At 43.2% G+C, this 23583-nt stretch overlaps 1 long non-coding RNA gene across 1 annotated transcript; it reads left to right on the forward strand.

Annotated features, from left to right (window-relative positions):
* Nucleotides 1-2672: 2672 nt before the first annotated feature.
* Nucleotides 2673-21692, forward strand: LOC132540191 (uncharacterized). The gene is made up of 3 exons (XR_009551411.1): nt 2673-2840; nt 3827-3935; nt 21539-21692. It is a non-coding gene; the product is annotated as an uncharacterized LOC132540191 (long non-coding RNA).
* The last annotated feature ends 1891 nt before the right edge of the window (nt 21693-23583 follow it).

Below are 23583 nucleotides of genomic sequence, written 5' to 3' on the forward strand. Positions count from 1 at the left end.
TGCAAAAGCTGAAGAAGGGCAAGAGACTGGAGTACTTTAATGATGACTCTTTAGTCACTATCAGGCCACCCCATTAGCTGGGGCCCTAACTGGGGAGTCCTGAGATTCCCAAACAGACATGATGGGCCTAGACCTCGAATAAATCCCTCTCTCCATTGTTACTGGTCATTTCTATCAGGAACAACACAATAAACCCTCTTGTGGGCCCCCATAGGACCTTGCCCTCAACTTGGATCAACAACAGTAGAGAATGTTCCATCCTCCGAAGGGAGGCTGGACAATATACTCTATGCTACACCTGAGGAAGAAAGGTCCTGATATTGGGGCAGCTTAGAACATTCCGACTTATGACCACAGGTTGTGAGCTCAGATCTACAGGGATGCAGAGGTCACATAGGCTCCTTAGCTGAATGTGAGCCCCAGATCACATCAAATCGATGGGGTTTACAATCAACAATATTTATACCCCTTTCCCATATTTGGGAGCTACTCTCTTCCCTGATGCAGCTTTCTGGTCCTTCTTCCAGCCATGACATCAACTCCCCAGACAATAATTAGGATCCACCTGCATATCAGATTTCAGGCTCAGTCAAAACACACACACACACACACACACACACACACACAATAGTTTAGCCATAGGCCCTTTGGAATATAACTAAAATATGCCTATTAGCTATCTACAAAATGGAGACCCCCCCCCCAACTTTTCATCTGCACTATTCCAGCCTTTAGGTCCATGATTGGCCAACAATTTGTTTGGCTTTGTATGTTAACTCTCTTGTCAACCACCAGGTTCCAGATGCTAGCATGATGCCAACCAGACTTCCCTGGACAGACAACCCCACCAATGTGTCCTGGAGCTCTGCTTCCCCAGAGCCCTTCCCCACTAGGAAAAGAGAGAGGCAGGCTGGGAGTATGGAGCAACCTGTCAACGCCCATGTTCAGTGGGGAAGCAATTACAGAAGCCAGACCTTCCACCTTCTGCATCCCACAATGACCTTGGGTCCATACTCCCAGAGGGATAAAGAATAGGAAAGCTATCAGGGAAGGGGATGGGATACAGAGTTCTGGTGGTGGAAACTGTATGAAGTTGTACCCCTCTTATCCTATGGTTTCGTCAGTGTTTCCTTTTTATAAATAAAACATTTTTTAAAAATCAGTCCAAGTTAGCTTTCCTGTGTTTAGAATATTCCATCCCCATGGCTTGTGTCCCCTTCCCCTCTCCAGACAGCAATAGTAGATACCATTCTGTATCTGTCAGCACCACATAAATAGATGTCAGGTTTGGCAAACACAGGCAGGGAGAGAAACAAGATTTTCTGACAGAGCTGATTCCCAGGGATTGTTTGCAAGTCTTGTGCTATCCTACCCATATAGAAGATTCTGGATGTTCAAATAGATCCACATAAAGGAAAGAGCATAGAAATAATATACAAATACGTATACATATATAATGTCATTATATAATATGAACTATATTACAACATAATATAAAACATTGTTATATATGATATCACATATAAAATAGCTCTTAAGTAAAACGATAATGCAAAAGTGCTTGTTAACACTGTGATTAGAACTAAGAAAAAATGTATTTTTTCCTCGCTAAACGTTGGGAGGAGGTACAAATGAGAACTCCTGTGTATGAGGCGTAGGACGGTGCATTAGATTCACCAGAGAGCAACCACCAGGGAGGCCACCCAGGCTCCTTGTTTATAGGGAGGGCTGGGGCTCAGGGATTTCTTTAAAGTTCCCTAATTCATCATTGCTCCAATTTGGCCTCACCTTGAATCACCTCGACCGTTTTCAGTACTGCTGTTGCTGTTCAGATGGTACTGACTCCCACCCCACACCCATGGGTCTGCCTTAGGGGAAACCCAGGAGCTGGACATTATCACAATGACCCTTGGCAAGTTTCACGGGCTGCAGATTGCATTCACCTGGAGGCAGCTCCAAGGGTGCTTTGCTTTGCACGTGTGGTTCATGCTTTGCCAGTGCTCGCTCCACTGGGCCAGATTCCATTCCTGTTCAAAGAGAGTTGGGGAAGTTCTGGTTCTGACTGCAGAGAGGCAATTTGGACACCTTCTCCCCACCTGCTCCAGCCTACTTGAGTGTGTGGCCAGACACAGGCTTCCTGGAGCTGTGATAGTCAGCCCTCCCAGCCAGCACAGAAACCCAGAGGAGAGGAGAGCCAGCTCTGAATGCAGCTGATGTTGAGACTAGGTCTGGGAATTGGTTTGAGTCCTGGGGTGGAGGTGAGTGAATGTGCTGTGTGTGGTGTGTGTGGAAGGAGGATTCCTGCATCCTTGCCGCTACTGTTTACTTTTACTAGTGCTTTCCAATATTTCTCAGGTGCTCTGCTGGGCCCTGAGAAAACACACTATTGGTGAGCACTAAGTAGAAAGGGCAGAAGAGAGCAGAGGTCAAGTTGTAAGAGGCTGGATGAGGAGGGCAGGGGCCATGGGGGCCGCCACGTCTCTTCACACTAAAGAGCAGGCTTTACCTATCTCCCTTTCCCTATCAAGGTATCTGTTTCTGAGAGCTCCCTGGAGTCCAGGGAAGGACCCCAAGTCACTATAGGTAACAGCTGGGGACAGATCTAACAATGCACTCAAGATGACAGCATCACCCCTGCCCATCTCTCTTCTTTCCAGGGCCCCTCAGAAGCCCTCAAGCCACCCCTGTTCTTCAGACAGCTGTCCCAAGTCCTCTTCTGCCCCTTTCCTTAACAGCAATTTTCCCACGGGAAGCTTCTCAGTCCTTTCCAGAAATGGACCCCAGCAGCCAGATCCTGGGACTCTCTACTTCCAGCATTGAGGAGCAACAAATATGAAAAGGTACGTCAGAGCAATGTTTCCTATTTTCTTCTGGAGAAAAAAGAAAGCTACACAATACTGTGCCACTCGTCACCAGGGCAGGTTCTTGACTTCCGACCTGTGTGTCAAGTTAGATACAGCGTTGCCTTTTAGCTACAGAACTTGCATGTGTGTTGGCCTGCATTTCCTCTTGACTCTCAGGCTAGTCTGGAAAGCAAAAGTCAGTTTGAATAAGTTCAGGCTCAGAGAGGCTGGGTGACTTACCCAAGGTTGCACAGCAGAGGCAAAGAATCACAGTCCAAGTGTTTTGACTCCCAAAAAGCTACACCCAGCTGCTGACAGCACTATTGAAACTATGAGGTGTTATGTCAGGTACTAATTGTTCTCACTCTGTCCAAGTAGAACTTGGCCAGAGGCCCAGTGCTGCCTGCACTTTCGCCTGCCACCACTGGTAGAGGGTAAAGTCATTCCTCTAGCCTCAGGGGCAAGACTCCTCCTACAAAATGGGAGACCATCTGGTATCACTGAGGGCTCTGTACCACATGGCTGTTCTGAGTCCAAGTTGGAGAATGGATCATGAGGCTCCAGGGACTGTGTCCACAGTTTGGAAAGCAAATCTCCCACCTCCTAGGTGCTGATAAAAACCACAAGGAACACATACACGCAAAAGGTACAACCTGCAGGAGTCTGGCAGGTGATAGAAGTAGGTTTGAATGCAAAAGTGACCATGGTTAAAAAAAAAATGAACATGATAAAGACAGATTTCACGAGGAGTACTTACCTGGTATGTCATCAGGAATGCCATAGAGATGATATATAAATGAAATTTGAAAACATGGGTAGATGCTTCTCAACTAAACAAAGAAACTGGGCCATTCTAGGCAGAAATCATTCAATGTCTGGACCACAAAGTCTGAGCCCAAGTCTGGTTCATAAGTTAAGCATCTTTTAGAATCCAGATATTGTGCTGGGAGTCTTTCTTCTGACACTACCCTTCCCCCACCAAGCTGCCTTCTCATTCCATGGGACTTGGGGCCAGCCAGTCTTCCTTGTGTAAGCTGCCTTCTGCTTAGCCATGCAAATCACTCATCAAATGTTCCGGCAGTCACAGTATAGGTAAGTCAAATAATTATGCTGTATGCCTTCTTTAACTATCATTAGTACAGTGCTGTAAGTTAATTCTATCTCAACAAAACTAGGGGGAGGGTGTTGAACAAGATAGGACCAGGTCTCCTGGAACATGATGGCAGAGGAGGACCTAGTGGGGGTTGAATAGTTATGTGGAAAACTTGGAAATGTTGTACATGTACAAACTATTTACTGTCAACTGTAAATCATTAATACCCCAATACAGAAATTTAAAAATTAGGACCAGGTCTGGGAGTCGTGCGGTAGCACAGCTGGTTAAGCACAGGTGGCACAAAGTGCAAGGACTTGCGTAAGGATCCCAGTTCGAGCCCCCAGCTCCTCACCTGCAGGGGAGTCACTTCACAGGCGGTGAAGCAGGTCTGCAGGTGTCTATCTTTCTCTCCCCCTCTCTGTCTTCCCCTCCTCTCTCCATTTCTCTCTGTCCTATCCAACAACTACAACAATAAAACTACAAGGGCAACAAAAGGGAATAAATGCATAAATAAAAAATAGGACCAGGTCAAAAGTCCTTTGTGTATGTCAGCATAGGTTTGACCCCTGCCACCTCATCCAGACAATCCCATTAATAGACACTCTTCAAGAACTTTTGTTGAGCCAGCTGCAGGCCCATCTGTATTAGCCAGATCAGGCTTCCTTAGCAAAATACTATAGACAGGGTGACTAACACAACAGAAGTTTTCTCTTCTCATTATTGGAGACTGGAAGTTCAAGATAGAAGTACTAGCATAGCTGGTCTGGTGAGGCCCTCTACCTGACTCCCCTTCCCACTGTTCTCATGTAGTGAAGAGACAACAGTAGTGTTTCTTTCTCTTAGGAAGGCATTCAGTTCATCACAAGCCCCACCCACTGTGGCCCATTAACTATAGTCACTCCCAAAGGCTCCATTTCCACTGCCACCGCATTGAGGATTAGGGTTTCAGCATATGAATTGGGCAGGACAAAAGATCCAGTCCCTGACATTCTCTAGCCAGGTAATTATCTGGATGATTTGTCTCCATTTGGTTTTGTGGATGTAAATGAGTCTTCATGAGAGTTCTTGTTTCAATCCAGAGTATAATCATCCACTGACCATCCTCTGGTGATTCTATCCTTAAAGGAAATGAGGCCATTTCTTCTGCTAAAAGCATACAAATCGCATGTTTAAAGGTTTCACCAAGATTCAGGTCTGTTGTTCTTAGAATCTACCTCTTTTTTCATTTCTGAGAAATTGATTCAAAGCCTGCCCATTTCTGGTACTCATGCCTGCTCCAGGATTTGTCAAAGAGGACCAAACAGAGTTCAAGAAGGCTCTATAGAGCCCTCCTACCCCCACAAGAAGGGAGGTATATGAACTCATTGAAAAGTGTCAGGCATTCCTTCCTTACAAAACAAGGTCATTCCTTCAAGGTTGTATATATATATTCTACAGAAATTGAGAGGAAGAGAAAAGATAGAGGAGAGAGAAAGACCTGCAAGACTGCTTCACTGCTCATAAAGCTTTTACCCTGCAAGTGGAGACCAGGGCTTGAACCTGAGTCCTTGCACATTGTAACATGTCTGCTCTACCAAGTGTACCACTGCCTGGCCCTTTTCTTGAGGCTTTAATGTAGGTGTTTTTTCGTCATTTAACTGTCCTTACTCCAAGATTGCTAAGAGTAACTGGCTCAATACTGTGTTTCCTTTCTCATTTGGTACAGAGACCAAAAAACAAACAAACAACAACAACAAAAAAAAAACCCTCTCAATTGGCTTTCTTCCTGGCATTGGTTGAAGATATAATATGATAATAATATGATATAATATAATAAGTATGTTTAATGGCAGCTGGAAGAGTAAGGAACAGAATTTCCTGGTAGAAAGAAAGGAGGGGGTTCTCCAATCAAAGGGGAGGAGCAGACCTGACAGCACTGAGGAAGTGGGAAGACCTGAGTAATGGCCTCAAGGGGACCCAGTTGAGGCTCAGGCACCATGGTACCCATCTTAGCAACAGTGTCCACATGTGGTGGTGAGAGAGAATCAACATCCAGGGATCCCTTTGACTTCTGACAATGAGAACATCAGCCATAGTCATCAAGGTCTAGAGCTGTACAATCTTGGGTAGTTTCCAGAATCTCTCTGGACCTTAGTTCTTCGTTTATTAATTTTTTAAAATATTTTATTTTATTTATTTTCCTTTTTGTTGCCCTTGTTGTTTTTATCATTGTTGTGGTTATTATTATTATTGTTATTGATGTTGTTGTCAGATAGGACAGAGAGAAATGGAGAAAGGTGGGGAATACAGAAAGGGGGAGAGAAAGATAGACACTTATAGACTTGCCTCACCGCTTTTGAAGCGACCCCCTGCAGGTGGGGAGCTGGGGGTCCTTATGCCAGTCTTCGAGTTTTGCGCCATGTGCGCTTAACCTGCTGCACCTACAGCCTGACCCCCAGCTCTTCATTTATAAAATGTGGACACTGTACTACTTATCTCCGGATAGTGAAGATTAAGTGAGTGCCTCTCTATAACCTCTTGGAACAGTACCTGGCTTGTACTATTTGTAATAATAATGGTGATTTACCTAAAATGTAACTCCTGATTCTGGGGAAAGGGTGCGGTGCTTGGTCATATTTTAGACTGAATTTCCTGCCAAGCTGACAGAGTTGGGATTTGGAGTTTGATTGTAGTCTATTGGATCAAAATAGAGAAATGTGGCCTTTGTTGCACACTGGCTTATTTCACTGAGTATAGGTTCATCTGATGCATGCATCAGAATTTCATTTCTTCATGTAGTAGAATAATATCCCATGGTATGAACTGAGCAGATCTTATTATCCATGCATTAGTGGAGTTGTTCTCAACCTCTGGGCCATCGCCAGAAATGCTGTTTTAAACATTCCTGGACAAGGTTTTGTTTGAGTATCTGTTTTAGATTCTTGGGGGGGGGGGTGTTGTTCACTTAGGGGTGGAATTTCTGGGACATCTGGTAATTCTATATTTAACTCTTTGGTGAACCACCAAACTGTCTTCCATGGCAGTTGCACCATGTTGAGACTCCCAGCAGCCATGGATGAGAATTTATGTTTCTCTAGAGCTTTGTCAGCACTTGTGGTTTTTCATTTTTATAATTGTAGCCATTTTCATAGGTGTGGTTTGGTAGGTATCTCACTGCAGCTTGATTTCGTATTTTCCTCATGGCAGTGAGGTTGAAGATCATTTCTTGTGCCCACTGGCCATTCAAGCATCTTTCTTAGAGATGACAAAGCCCTCCAGATTTTCCGTGCCCCCTTCCAACCTCACAACACTACTGAGAGCACAAGATGAGCCATGTTATTCATATAGATGAATGAAATTAAGTGGAAAGGTCAGATCACTCCAACTCTAATCAGTGGTAGAAACCAAGGTCTACCTGAATCTGAAATTCACAACAGACATTCAAATGCACATATACTGGTGCCATGTGGGAACTACAGTCAGAGCATTCTGGGGTGAGCACAAGACTGCAGCCCCCCCAAGGAGTCTTTGGGTGGAATGAAGAGCAAGTTCTACATGACTGGGCAGTAACAGAGATACAGGGTATAATAGAGACACTAAGGGGACCCCTCTGACCAGACCTGGCCTGCAACAGAGAAAGACACAGTGTTCAGTTGGGGTCACTGGTGTTTCCTGCTCTAGGCTCCCCATGTGTTCCAAGGGCTCTTCAGGCTTGGCCACCTTAGGTCCAGCTATGAATTCTGGGATGAACTCAGACAGGCCCAGAGTCACCCAAATGGCACATCAGTGCCCTGTCAGCTGCAGGGAACCTTGGGATGCAAGATGACATGTTTGTCCAACTATCAGCTGCGTCAGAAATCAGGGCCAGAAAATGCCTTCTGAACTCCATTCATGTCTGTATGGGCTGAGCTTGAACCACCTTTGAAAAGACTTCCTCTCCCTCTGAGAGGTGCAAAATGAGGTTTGGGGGTGGGTGGGAGGAGGGGGGTTGGAGGAGAGGGTAGGAGTCCTGAAAATGAAGGTGAAATCAGTACCAGAGACACCCTGAGAACTTGGCAGCCTACTTCAACTCTGGAAAGGATGCTGAACTCTTTTAGCCTCTCTCCTGGGGCTTCCTGTTTCCTATTTGGTCTCTGGTTTCCAGGCAATGCCTGACTATCCCCCAACTCTTGATGTGTGTGGGTCTCCAAGTGTCCCTCAGCCTCTGCTACAAACATCTGGAATGAGTTTCCCTTCAGCAAGGTCTCCTGGGGCAACCCATCAATTGGGCCTTCTCCAAAGGACAGTTGTGATTGAAGAGGCTTGTGGTTGGAGACTGTGTGTGTGTGTGTGTGTGTGTGTGTGTGTGTGTGTGTGTGTGTGTGCGTGTGCGTGCATGCGCGCGCGCGCTTCCCCTTTTGAGGTGCCTCCACTTTAATAAATCCTTCTGCAAAGTCCATTTGGCTGGCTCTGGTGTGGGGGTGGGCAGGAGATTTAGGGTTTGCTGCTTTGATTTAATAAAGCACTAGGTTTTGGCAAGAGCTCAGGAGCTGAGAGGGAAGGTAGGGAATGAATAAGCCAAGTTGGCCCCTCCGGAGAGTTGTTGGCTGGGCTGATCTCTCATGACAGAGCCACAGAGACCCCTTCTATACTGGGAACTTAGGGTTCAAAAGTATTGGGAAGCCCTTCTTTAGACTCATGGCACAATTGGTTGCCTATGCCCTGTTACAGTATAAAATGAGTGGGGGTTGGTTTTGAGCATAATGATACAGGCTACGAGATTCCCAAAGTAGCACTTCAAAAAGATAGTGGGTCTCTGGCCGCACTGTGTACCCTTCCCACCCCAACTCTGAGCCCCAAGCTGGAGGTGTCTGCTTTTATTTCCTTCAGCTACCTTTTTTGTTTGTTTTAATTGGCTCTACATTTTAAAACATCTTTCTTCATCTGGTTTTTATTTTAGACATTCTTTGTTGACTTTTATGGGCAAGATAAGAACTTACCTTTCTCATACCTCCTCCCACCTCCATTATGCTTCCCAGTGAGTAATGTGGCAGGACTTAAAGATGGGAAAGCAGGACTTGGGTTATCACTGGTGACTCTGCCCTGAGATCACCTTTTCTGCTCCCCTATCTCAACCCAGTGAAAAAGTACCTTTTAGCTGGGTTTGCTTTATCCTCCATGTATCTCCCATTCTTTTTTTTTTTTTTTCCTGCAGAGTGCTCCCTCTCACTATATAATCTGACACCAGGTGAATGATGGGTCATTCCTGTTTTCCTGTCTGAGGCCTCTTGTTTCCCCAGCCCTCCACCTCTTCTGAGTCCCCAGAGCATCAGAGCTGTGGTCCAGAGAGCATGGCCTCTGAGTTTCTTACACTCCTGCTCTTTCTTCATTTACTCCCTCACTCTGGTGGAGCTCCTGCTCCAGTAGCTTCTTGAGAAAAGGGTGCATGGGAGGTAAAAGGCTACATGACTGTGCCCCAGGGATTAAGGATTTGGCTGAAAATAGAACTGGAGTTTGGAAGGCCATTTCCCCATTATTTTGAAGTGATCCTGTCCTCATTTTCTGGGATGAACCTCAAGCCCTTGTCACAGAGATGTTTGTATGAGACTGTAATTTCTCTTCTCCACAGCAGGGTAGCATATCCACCCCCACACCCCCCCACACACACACACCCTGTTCTGACAGCTTGAGATCGGGTACCCTGGTGTGAATTTGTATTTGCTTTTCTTGCTGTTGCTCCTTTTAACCTGGATTCAAGGCTGCAATACTGAACATGTGTTTTATATTCGTTCATTGAGAATGTCTTCTCAATTTTCTCTGGTCTTTACCCACTGACAGTTCTTTAGTGTGGCATTTAACTTACTTTTTTCATCTCTGTTCTACTTCCTGAAAATTTATGTCCGTTTGAAATTATTGTGACCATCACATTTCAAATTTTCAAGAATTATATCTTATTTTCTGGGTGTGTATAGACACAGGTATAGACATATGTCATCCTCTATTTTAATGAATACCATTTCTGATTATTATAATTTTTAAAGATTTATTTATCTTTTTAAAATATTTATTTATTCTTTTTTGTTGCCCTTGTTTTATTGTTGTAGTTATTATTGTTGTTATTGATGTTGTCATTGAATAGGACAGAGAAATGGAGAGAGGAGGGGAAGACAGAGAGGGGAGAGGAAGATAGATACCTGCAGACCTGCTTCACCACCTGTGAAGTGACTCCCCTGCAGGTGGGGAGCCAGGGGCTTGAACCGGGATCCATATTCTAGTCCTTGCACTTTGCGCCACCTATCCTTAACCCACTGCGCTACCACCCGACTCCCAAGATTTATTTGTGTGTGAGAGAGAATCAAAGCACTGTAATGACTCAAACTCAGAGCTTCCCACTGACAAGTTCTGTGCTCTACTGCTGAGCCACCTCTCTAGCCATGGATCATTATTCTTTAAAATTTTTCATCTGTGTCTTATATTATATTGGCTTCCTGAGTTGCTTTTATCTTCCTTTTTGTTTTTTGTTAGCTTGTATTGAACTCCATCTTTATTAGTGGGAGGTTTCTAGTATTGTTTTAAAAAGTAATTGATAAAACCCCAAAATATAAATAATCCTTCCCTTTAGAAACAAAATATAATAAACTATATAAGCTCCTATTGGGAGCAAAAATCAATATTTTTTTTTTTAGTAAAATAATTTTACCAGGTAAAATCACTAAAATGAGTAAAATCAGATGGCATTTTGCTACACACTATATTTTCTGCTTTTAAATACTCCTGACACTCAAAGAATAAAAAGAAACTTCGAGATTCAACTTCCGGAGGCGGAGCTACGAGCAGCAGATCACTTTCTCTCCTCTCCTCTCCTCTCCTCTCCTCTCCTCTCCTCTCCTCTCCTGTCCTCTCCTGGATCAACTAGGAATACCAAAGGAGACCACCCGGGACCAAAATAAGACAGGACTAGAATGACCACAGGAACCCAGTAAATCACAGGTAAGTACAAACACGTGTGGCTGGTGACAGAGAGGAGAGAGGGGCCTAAGGAGAGATTAAGTGACTGCTAACAGTTCAGCAGTTTATCAGTTAAGACACCACCTCCAGTCTGCTCCAACAAGGGGACAGCTTAAGGGAGGAGAGGACTCCCCAGAAACTCACCAAGTGCAACTCTGAGTCTCCATTGCTACTACCCTCAGAATCTGGAGCAGCAACAGGGAGGGACACCAGGGGACAGAGATCTAACCAGGAAACTCAGGAGAAGACCTATACCTCAGTGGCATAGCTGAGTGGCTGTGAAAGTCTCTTTGCATAACCACTGGATTATCTCTGCCACACCCTGTTTTATCTCTTGGTCAGGAGTCAGTGATTAAGCTGAAGCCTATTGATAGTTTAAAAGCCCTCAGGCTCCCATAGCCTACAGGGAAGAAAAAAAAAAGAGGCTTTTAAACCACTGAGCTGCAACTCAGAGATTTAAATACTATTGAAACAACTGTTAACTTCTGCCACTGTGAAGCCTTTAATTAACTTACTTAGACACAAGTCAATCCAGGCAATAGTGATAAATAATTTGAAAAGTACTGATAAAGGGAACTCATAACATAGTATATAAAATGGTTAAAACAACAAGAAGAAATATTGGAGAATCAAACCAGGACAAGAGTCCAGCGAAAAGTCCTCCAGAGGGTGAAGCACAAAATAACGAGTTCAATATCCAAACATTAGCTAAGGAAATAATAACAGGAGTGAGTAAAGAATTTGAAAAAATTGTAATCAGAAATGCAGGAACAACAAATGAGAATATGGAAGAAAATACTAATTATCGCATGGTTATTAGAGAGCAGAAAGCTGACATCGCTGAGCTAAGAATACAACTAGCTGAACAAGCTAAAACAGTATCACAGCAGGGCAACAAAATAGATGAAATCCAGAAAACAGTAGAGGGCAGAGAGAATAGAATCTATGAGGCTGAAGACAGAATTAGCAAGATTGAGGATGAATTAGAGACAACTAAAAAAGAAGTAAGAGATGTCACAAAGAGATTAAGAGATGCTGAAAACAACAACAGAGTCCTATGGAATGACTTCAAAAGAAACAATATACACATTAATGGCATACCAGAGGAAGGAAGAGAAGGAGAGGAAGAAAGCATTCTCCAGGCCATAATAGCTGAAAATTTCTCTAGTCTAGACAACATCAAAGACATAAAGATTCAAGAAGCCCAGAGGGTCCCAAACAGAATTAACCCAGACCTAAAGACACCAAGACATATCATACTTAGAATGGAAAGGAATAAGGATAAAGAAAGGATCCTGAAGGCTGCAAGAGAAAAACAAAGAGTCACCTACAAAGGAAAACCCATAAGATTAGCAGCAGACTTCTCCATACAAACACTACAGGCCAGAAGAGAATGGCAAGATATCTATCGAGTGCTCAATGAGAAAGGCTTTCAGCCAAGAATACTATATCCTGCTAGACTGTCATTCAGACTAGATGGAGGCATCAAAACCTTCTCAGACAAGCAACAGTTGAAGGAATCAACTATCACCAAGCCTGCCCTGAAAGAAGTTCTGAAAGGTCTCCTATAAACAATCAGACCACCACAAATAGGACATATCAAAACACTCTAAAACTCTACAAGAATGGCATGAAAATATCTTCAATCTTTGATATGAATAAGTGTCAATGGCCTGAATTCACCTATTAAAAGACACAGAGTAGGAAGATGGATCAGAAAACACAACCCAACAATATGCTATCTACAGGAAACCCACCTAAACAAGACAAACACAGACTTAAAGTGAAAGGATGGAAAACTATCATACAAGCCAATGGCCCACAAAAAAGGGCAGGAACAGCAATTCTCATATCTGACATGATAGACTTTAAAAAAAGATAAGATTAAAAAAGATAGGAATGGACACTACTTAATGCTCAGAGGATCAGTCAATCAAGAGGACTTAACAATTATTAATATCTATGCACCCAATGAGAAGCCATCTAAATACATCAAACTTCTACTGAAAGAGCTACAGCAGTATATTAACAGTAACAATCATAGTAGGGGACTTCAACACCCCACTCTCTCAACTTGACAGATCATCCAGGCAGAAAATCAATAAAGACATAAGGGAGCTAAATGAAGAGATAGATAAACTAGAACTATTGGACATTTGAAGAGTCATTCATCCCAAGAAACTGGAATACACATTTTACTCAAATCCACATGGGTCATTCTCAAGGATAGACCATATATTAGGCCACAAACAGAGCATCAGCCAATTCAAGAGCATTGAAATCATCCCAAGCATCTTCTCAGACCACAGTGGAACTAAACTAACACTTAACAATCAACAAAAGATTAGTAACAGTGCCAAAATGTGGAAGCTCAACAGTACACTTCTTAACAACTTCTGTGTCAAAGAGGAAATCAAGGAAGAAATCAAAATGTTTCGAGAGTTCAATGAAAATGAAGACACAAGCTATCAAAATATTTGGGACACAGCTAAAGCAGTCCTAAGAGGGAAGTTCATAGCTATACAAGCACACATTAGGAAACAAGAAGAAGCACAAATAAACAGCCTGATTGCACATCTTAAAGACCTAGAAGAAGAACAACAAAGGAACCCTAAAGCAACCAGAAGGACAGAAATCACTAAAGTTAGGGCAGAAATAAATAACATTGAGAATAGGAAAACCATACAAAAGATCAACGAAAGTAAATGTTGGTTCTTCGAAAGAGTAAACAAATTCGACAAACCTTTAGCCAGACTCACAAAACAAAAAAGGGAGAAGACCCAAATAAATCGGATAGTAAATGAAAGAGGAGATATCACAACAGACACTGCAGAAATTCAACATATTATGCGAGGCTTCTATGAACAACTATATGCCACCAAGCTAGAGAACCTGGAAGAAATGGATGAATTTCTAGATACCTACCAACTTCCAAAACTAAGTACAGAGGAAGTGGATAACATGAACAGGCCCATCACAGCTAATGAAATTGAAACAGTTATCAAAAATCTCCCCCAAAATAAAAATTCTGGACCAGATGGTTTTACAAATGAATTCTACAAAATGTTCAAAGAAGAACTAATACCTCTACTTTTAAAAGTGTTCCAGAATATTGAAGACACTGGAATACTCCCTGCCAGCTTCTATGAAGCCAACATCACCCTGATACCAAAAGCAGACAGGGACACAACCAAAAAAGAAAACTACAGACCAATATCTCTGATGAACATAGATGCAAAAATATTGAACAAAATTCTAGCCAACCGGATACAGCAGTATATCAAAAAGATTGTTCATCATGACCAAGTGGGGTTTATCCCAGGCATGCAAGGTTGGTTTAATATATGTAAATCAATCAATGTGATCCACCACATCAACAGAAGCAAGACCAAAAACCATATGGTCACATCAGTAGATGGCAGAGAAAGCCTTTGACAAAATACAACATCCCTTTATGATCAAAACACTACAAAACATGGGAATAGATGGAAAATTCCTGAAGATAGTGGAGTCTATATATAGCAAACCTACAGCCAACATCATACTCAATGGTGAAAAACTGGCAGCATTTCCACTCAGATCAGGTACCAGACACGGATGCCCACTATCAACATTACTATTCAACATAGTGTTGGAAGTTCTTGCCATAGCAATCAGGCAGGAGCAAGGAATTAAAGGCATACAGATTGGAAGAGAAGAAGTCAAACTCTCCTTATTTGTAGATTCTTCTTCTAGCATTTGCCCTTCTTCCGTAGCCAGTCAACAGCATCAGGTTGAAAGGTGTCAGGAGCTGCTTGTAGCTGGCTTTGAAAGTGACTGGGATCCATGTGGATTCAGTCAGCTAGGAAGGATCGTCAGTTTCCCCAGTGAATGGGTACTCATGGGATGCACCACGAGAAGGTCGATCCAATGCATGATAGTATACATAAAAAAACCTAAAGAATCCAGCAAGAAGCTTTTGGAAATCATCAGGCAATACAGTAAGGTGTCAGGCTATAAAATTAACATTCAAAAGTTAGTGGCATTCTTCTATGCAAACACTAAGTTAGAAGAAATTGAAATCCAGAAATCAATCCCTTTTACTATAGCAACAAAAACAACAAAATATCTAGCCAAGGAAGTGAAAGACTTGTATACTGAAAATTATGAGTCACTACTCAAAGAAATTGAAAAAGACACAAAGAAGTGGAAAGATATTCCATGTTCATGGGTTGGAAGAATTAACATCATCAAAATGAATATATTACCTAGAGCCATCTACAAATTTAATGCTATCCCCATCAAGATCCCAAGCACATTTTTTAGGAGAATAGAAAAAAATGCTACAAATGTTTATTTGGAACCAGAAAAGACCTAGAATTGCCAAAGAATCTTGAGAAAAAAGAACAGAACCAGAGGCATCACACTCTCAGAACTCAAACTATATTATAGGGCCGCTGTCATCAAAACTGCTTGGTACTGGAACATGAATAGACACACTGACCAGTGGAATAGAATTGAGAGCCCAGAAATGAGGCCCCACACCTATGGACATCTAATCTTTGACAAAGGGGCCCAGACTATTACATGGGGAAAGCAGAGTCTCTTCAACAAATGCTGTTGAAAATAATGGGTTGAAACATGCAGAAGAATGAAACTGAATCACTGTATTTCACCAAATACAAAAGTAAATTCCAAGTGGGTCTAGGACTTGGATGTTAGACCACAAACTATCAAATACTTAGAGGAAAATATTGGCAGAACTCTTTTCCACATAAATTTTAAAGACATTTTCAATGAAACGAATCCAATTACAAAGAAGACTAAGGCAAGTATAAACCTATGGGACTACATCAAATTAAAAAGCTTCTTCACAGCAAAAGAAACCACTACCCAAACCAAGAGACCCCTCACAGAATGGGAGGAGATCTTTACATGCTGTACATCAGATAAGAGTTTAATAACCAACATATATAAGGAGCTTGCCAGACTCAACAACAAGACAACAAATAACCCCATCCAAAAATGGGGGAAGGACATGGACAGAATATTCACCACAGAAGAGATCCAAAAGGCCGAGAAACACATGAAAAAATGCTCCAAGTCTCTGATTATCAGAGAAATGCAAATAAAGACAACAATGAGATATCACTTCACTCCTGTGAGAATGTCATACATCAGAAAAGGTAACAGCAGCAAATGCTGGAGAGGCTGTGGGGTCAAAGGAACCCTCCTGCACTGCTGGTGGGAATGTCAATTGGTCCAACCTCTGTGGAGAACAGTCTGGAGAACTCTCAGAAGGCTAGAAATGGACTACCCTATGACCCTGCAATTCCTCTCCTGGGGATATATCCTAAGGAACCCAACACATCCATCCAAAAAGATCTGTGTACACATATGTTGTTGGCAGCACAATTTGTAACAGCCAAAACCTGGAAGCAACCCAAGTTGTGGTATATATACATGATGGAATACTACTCAGTTGTAAAAAATGGTGACTTCACCGTTTTCAGTCGATCTTGGATGGACCTTGAAAAAATCATGTTGAGTGAAATAAGTCAGAAACAGAAGGATGAATATGGGATGATCTCACTCTCAGGCAGAAGTTGAAAAACAAGATCAGAAAAGAAAACACATGTTGTTGTGCACGGGCCGCGGAGAAGAAAGAGAGGAGGGGTCCGGAGCGAAGAGGAAACACAAATCTTTATTTGCGCTGGCACCTCAGAGTTGGGTGCTAGAGAAGCAGGTTGGGCCACGTGGAGGTAGCGAAAATGGCCGCCTCACGCAGTAACCTTTCCTGCGTCTGAACACCAGAGTGAAGCACTGGCAAGAGAACGAGGTGCGGAAAACGAAGGGTTTTTATAGGAGTAGCTTTCACGAGAATGGGAAGGGGGAGGAGTAACCATAGCACTCCAGGATAGGATAATAACTCTCATGAGAATGGGAGGGGGGAGGAGTCACCAAAGCACTCCAAATATCGCGGGGATATAGACAATGTCTTGAGGGCATAATATGGCGTAACAGGCACTCCCAGAATGTCCCAACTCTCAAGGGAACTAGTAGCCTGAGGGGAAAACATGGCAGATGTGAATGCATCTGCACAATTTGCCAGCATCTCCCCCTTTCCTTTTATCTAATGCCCAGGGCAACAGTGTGTAAAGTCTGTGAACTACTCAAGGTCAGTCTATGAAAAACCAGCAACATGAAGGGAAGAAAGCTGCTGTAAAATTGTCTAAAGTGTCCAAAGGGTATACCAGCAAGTCCGATAAAAGTCTCAGTCCAAAGTAGGTGACTAGGGGGAGAAATGGCAGGGGATGAAATGCTGCATGAGGAAGGTCAGCCTCTGGAATTCTGCTTTTCTGTAGAAAGTGAGCTGGAACCGCCAAAACGTGACAGGTCAAAGCAGAAGCAGGAAAGGCAGACAGGCAATAAAAAGGTTCTGTCCTTGGAGTCTGTGAATCAGGTTCTTCAGATCGCGTCAGGTGACATCTAGGGTTTCGTGGAGTGTGACACTGTAGTCGTGCCATCTAGTGGGTGATGTCAGGGTGTGCAGGGGTCCAGATGGTTTTTTCTGGGATTCCTGTGGAAGAAACACAATCTGCTTCTCGTGGGTAGCAGGGCATCTGATTTGAATGTTTTATAGAAAAAGAGGTTTGGTGCCTTAGCCAACTGAGTATTGGGGGATATATCTTTCCTATTCATTTATTATTATATATTCATGGGGAAAAAGAACTTATCTTTTAACAAGACTCTAAGGTGTAGGGAAGCGGGAACTATCTTATCCCTTTTTTTTTTTTTTTGTATCTTGCCTTTTGTTGCCCTAGTTGTTTTATTGTTGTAATTATATTGTTGTTATTACTTATATTGTGGTCGTTGGATAGAACAGAGAGAAATGGAGAGAGGAGGGGAAGACAATGAGGGGGAGAGAAAGATAGACACCTGCAGACCTGCTTCACCACCTGTGAAGTGACTCCCCTGCAGGTGGGGAGCCAGGGGCTTGAACTGGGATCCTTACTCTGGTCCTTGCACTTTGCGCCACATGTACTTAACCCGCTGTGCTACCACCTGACTCCCAATACTTTTATTTTAGACTTCTAAACATTACATTACCTCCAGGCAATTATTTCTCATTCTGAGGTTATTATTATTATTTACCAGAGCACTGCTAAGCTCTGGCTTATGTTGGTGCAGGGGACTTTGGAGAGTTAGGCTTGAGAGTCTCTTTGCATAACCATTATGCTATCTACCCCTATGAGTTTTTTTTTGTTTTTTTTTTTAGTTTTCCACAGCTGGGAGGTGCTACAGTGGACAAGGCATTGGACTCAAAAGTATGAGATCCTGAGTTTTATCCCCAGCATTCAAGTAGAACCTGAAATGGAATTGGCATATTGCTCCAAAGTAAAAGACTCTGGGGTGGGTGGGTGGGGAGAATACAGGTCCATGAAGAATGATAAATGACATAGTGGGGGTTGTATTGTTAAATGGGAAACTGGGGAATATTATGCATGTACAAACTATTGTATTTACTGTTGAATGTAAAACATTAATTCCCCAATAAAGAAATAAAAAAAATTAAAAAAAAAATTCAGGGCCAGGCAGTGGCGCACCTGGTTGAGCGCACACATGACAGTGCACAAGCCCGCGTTCCAGCCCCTGGTCCTCACCTGCAAGGGGAAAGCTTTGTGAGTGGTGAAGCAGGGCTGCAGGTGTCTCTGTCTCTCTCTTCTCTATCTCTCCCTTCCCTCTCAATTTCTCTCTGTCTCTATCCAATGATAGATAAATAAAAATATTTTTTAAAAAATCTGGGGCCAGGTGGTGGTGCATCTGGTCGAGAAAAAAAAAAAGAAATTTCATTACAACTTAAAAAAAAATGGCCACTGGGCAGTAACACACCCAGTTGAGCTCACATATGATAGTGCTCAAGGACCCAGGTTCAAGGACCCAGGTTCAAACTCCTAGCCCTGGCCCCCACTTGCAAAAGCCTCACAAGCAGTGAAGCAGTGCTGCAGGTCTCTCCTTTTTCTCCCTTACTCCCCCTTCCCTCTCTGTCTCCATCCAAAATAAATACAAATCTTGGGGGTCGGGTGATAGCACACCAGGTTCAGCGCATAGTGTGAAGGGCAAGGACCTGAGCAAAATTCCAGGTTTGAGCCCCTGCTCCCCACCTGCAGGGAGGTTGCTTCACAAGCGGTGAAGCAGGTCTACAGGTGTTTATCTTTCTCTCCTCCTCTGTCTTCCCCTCCTCTCTAAATTTTTCTTTGCCCTATCCAACAACAACAGCATCAAAAACAACAACAGTGGGAAAAAGTTCACCTCTAGGAGCAGTGGATTCATGGTGAAGGAACCAAGCCCCAGTAGTAACCCTGGAAGCACACACACACAAAAAAAACACTTTTAAAAAATCCCTGTTCGGGAGTCAGGCGGTAGCGTAGCGGGTTAAGCACAGGTGGCGCAAAGCACAAGGACCGGCATAAGGATCCGGGTTCCAGCACCTAGCCCCCCACCTGCAGGGGAGTCGCTTCACAGGTGGTGAAGCAGGTCTGCAGGTGTCTATCTTTCTCTCCCCCTCTGTCTCCATTTCTCTCTGTCCTATCCAACAACAATAATAACTACAGCAATAAAACAGCAAGGACAACAAAAGGGAATGAATAAATATTTAAGAAAAAAATCTGTTTTTGAATTTGTTACGAGGCTTGTGAAACCTGACTTAAATCATTACACTAATGTAAATCTACAGCTATGGGAATAATGACTTACAGTTGTTGTAAGCCTTTTCTCATAAAAGATTGGTTTTCAAAACTCAATGCAAACTCCAAATGGTAAGAGAAATTCAATATATTCTTGAGCTGCTGCATTAAAGAGGTTGTTCTAATTAAAGTGTTTTTTGAGCATTTTCTCTAAAGCCTGAACACAAAGCAATTTTTATATTAGTTGGCTAATGACTCCCTCCCATTTGATGATCCTAAGTTGTTTGTGGGTAGTGGAGTGGGGAGAAAGTGTGAAGCCTTCTGCTTAAAAATGTAGAGATGTGTTAGGAGGCTAACATGTTATCTCCTGTCATATTTGTGGTGCTTCTCAGTTTTTTTGTTTGTTTGTTTGTTTGGTTTTGCCTGCTGAGTTATCACTGGGGCTTGGTGCCAGCACTATGAATACACTGCTCCTGGAGGCTTCCCCCCCCCCCCATTTTGTTGCCCTTGTTGTGGTTGTTATTGTTGTTATATCTTTCGTTGTTGTTGGATAGGAGAGAGAAATTGAGAGAGGAGGAGGAAAACAGGAGGAGAGAAAGATAGATACCTGCAGACGGGCTTTACTGCTTGTGAAGCGACCTCCCCGCAGTTGGGAAGCAGCGACTCCAACCCGGATCCTTCCGCGGGTCCTTGCACTTTGTGCCATGTGAGTTTAACTCACTACTCTACTACCCAGACCCCACTTCTCAGCTTTTAAGAAGTGTAATTTGGGGGCTGGAGGCGATGGCGCATTTGATTGACTGCACAAGCTGCCATGCACAAGGGCCCTGGATCAAGCCACCGGTCATCACCTGTAGGGAGAAATCTTCACCACTGATGAAGCTGTGCTGCAGGTGGATCTCTCTTTCTGTATCTGTTTACCCCCCCTCTCAATTTCTTTCTGTACTGTTAAATATAAGAAAAATAAATAGTGGTCTGGGAGGCGGTGCAGTGGATAAAGCATTAGACACTCAAGCATAAGGTCCCAAGTTCAATCCCCGGCAGCAGGTGTACCAGAGTGATGTCTGGTTATTTCTCTCTTTCCTCCTATCTTTCTCACTAATGAATAAATTAAATCTAAAAAAAAAAGAAGAAAGAAAAATAAATTTGAAAAAAAGTATAATGTGATCTATTCTCCCGTTCTGTTTACTTTCATGCTGAGTTTTATGTGTGTAGTTTTATATTCTTTTTCTTTTCTTTTCTTTTCTTTTTTTTTTTTTGCAATATAGAGGCAGGCAATGAAAGGGAGACAAAGACCACAGCACTGAAGCTTCCTTCAATGTGGTGGGACTCCAGCTTGAACCTGGGTCATGCACATGGCAAAGCAGCACACTATCCAAATGAAGTATTTTGCCAGCCATATATATAGTTTTTCCTTTTTTACCAGAGCACTTCTCAGCTCTGGCTTATGGTAGTGTGGAGGGTTGAACCTGGGACCTTGGAGCATCAGGCATAAGAGTCTCTTTGCATAATTGTTATGCTATCTATCCCCTATATTATTATTTTCTAAAGAGATATCTAAATTATATAAACTTCAGGTTCTGAAAAGTCTGAAATTGGGCCTGGACCCTGTTTGAAGTCCAGAAGCTTATGCTGTCTACTGGACTTGGACCTCAACGTTCTCTGGAGTCCTTGTAGGGAGCAGAAGGGCAGAGAAACCAGTGAAACAAGTCTTTGCTGGTCTAGACACCAGGGATCCCTCCCCCAACCCTGTCTGGATAGGTGGTTGGTCTCCAGGTGTTGGGTGTATCCCCACCACCTGCCTGAGGCCACCTACCTTCACTGCTTAAAGCTGAACCTCCTGTGGGCATTAAAAACTGGGCTGTAAAGGTGAGTTGAAGCTGATTGGAACTCCCACATGTTCCTGGAGGGCAGGAGACCACTTTTTTCTAATCATAAATGATTCTGTCTTCCTCCTTCTCTGGTAGCTGGTACTGCCCACCAGCCCAAATGAGCCCTGTTATTGAACTGGAACCCCCAGGTGCACAGAGCCTCTGGGGAACCCCCTACCACCACCCCAGGCTCCTGGAAGTGAAACCTTGTACCTGGAGGATTAATCTGCCCTTCTTCCTCACCCATCCCTTTCAGCTAAGTGGGCTAAATTGCTCCCGGTCTGGGGGGCTCTTTCAGTATAACTGGGACTCTACAGACTGAATGGCAGGGTCCAGGCTGTTCCTGTCCCAAGTACAAAAAGATACTGGCCCCGTGTGGCCACACACGGACTTGCAAGAGAGAAAAGGAAAAGAGCCTCCATACCAGTGAAGCCCTTTGTGCTCAGCCAAGCCCCACTAAGGTCTCCTCACTGTGTTCTGCTTGATGTTGAACTCTGTGGTGTTTACTCTGGAATCTTCTGTGAAAACCCCCATGTCCCAAGAAAGATTTATTGACACTTGAGAGAAGTGATTTCAATAGTGAAGAAGACTTAGATTTAGACTTGTGGTCTCTTCAGTGTATAAGGGGGAAATGTGAGTGGTGTGTGGTTCCTAACTGTTGGAGCATAAACAGTGTAGATACAGTCATTCAGTCAGACAATATTTACTCAGCATCTGAGATTTGTCTTCTAAGTTGGAATCACCTCTTTTCCAAAGTAGCTACTTGTATGAGTTTATAGGGATGGAAGCTTGTGTTTATTGGCCAAAAGAAAGAAACAGGAGTGTTTTACTAGAGGAATGAGCTATTTTAGGCTAGAAATCTAAAAAGAAAGAGTGGGTCAGTGATTGGAATGGTGGAGTATAAATATTCTTCCCAGATGGGTCAGAGGTTAAAGAACAGACTTTGGAGGCCCCTGGACTGTGTTCCTGCAGCTACAGACCACTTTGTTTTCTTTAATTTTGGTTTTTTTTTTTGTCTTTTCTTTTAGAGCACTTCTCAGCTCTGGCATAGTGTGGTGCTGGGGATAAAGTCTGGGACCTCGAAGACTTGGGCATGAAAGTCTTGCATAGCCAATGTGCTTTCTCCTTTGCCCTGAACCCACTCCACATTATTAATAATTATTATTATTATTGATTTAATAATGATCTAGGGGGGCAGGCAGTAGTGTACTGGGTTAAGCGAACATAGTACAAAGTACAAGGACCCGTGCAAGGATCCTGGTTTGAGCCCCCAGCTCCCCACCTGCAGTGGAGTTGTTTCACAAGTGGTGAAACAGGTCTGCAGGTGTCTATCTTTTTCTCCCCCTCTATATATCCCCCTCCTCTCTCAATTTCTACCTGTTCTATCCTATGATGACAACAACAGCAACAACAAAATGGAATAAATAGCCTCTAGGAGCAGTGGGTTTGTAGTGCAGGCACCAAACCCCAGCAATAATCCTGGAGGCAAAACATAATAATAATGATTGACAAGATTTTGGGATAAGAGGGGTATAATTCCATACAATTCCCACCACCAGACTTCTGTATCCCATCCTTTCCATTGGAAGATTCCCTATTCTTTATTCCTCTGGGAGTATGGACCAAAGATCTTTATAGAGTTGTTGGAGAATGGGGCCCACTGTCCCAGGAAGTCCAGGCTATTGTTTCCATGTGGTCCAAGCGGGCTGACTCCCAACTCTCCCTTCAGGTCCAGAGAGGGCAGGTTCCCCTGACCTCCTGAACTAATGATGGATGGCTTCTCTGGAATGAGAGCTACCTTTCTGCATATGACTCTCCACTCCCCTTAAAACAAAGACGATGAATTATTGTACATTGTATTTGGTCTAACTTGAAAAGCCACCACATATGTTCTTGCTCAATTGGCCCTTCCTCTTCCCCCTTCCTCTGAGGTGCCTGTAATTTACCCTGAGGTGCCTGTAATTTACCCCCAGGGAAAAATGCACTGTGAAGCTTGTAATTAAACCTTGTATGGCAATTCTTCACTTGTGATCAAATAGTTTGTAGGTCAAAATGTGGCATGCATTGTGTTGCTCTGTGCTTGGGTTAATGATTACCTTGACCTTCTACCTGAGCAGTGGGTATATGTACTTGCTTTCTCT

The sequence above is a fragment of the Erinaceus europaeus genome, chromosome 9, assembly GCF_950295315.1.
Source record: "Erinaceus europaeus chromosome 9, mEriEur2.1, whole genome shotgun sequence".
Taxonomy (NCBI): domain Eukaryota; kingdom Metazoa; phylum Chordata; class Mammalia; order Eulipotyphla; family Erinaceidae; genus Erinaceus; species Erinaceus europaeus.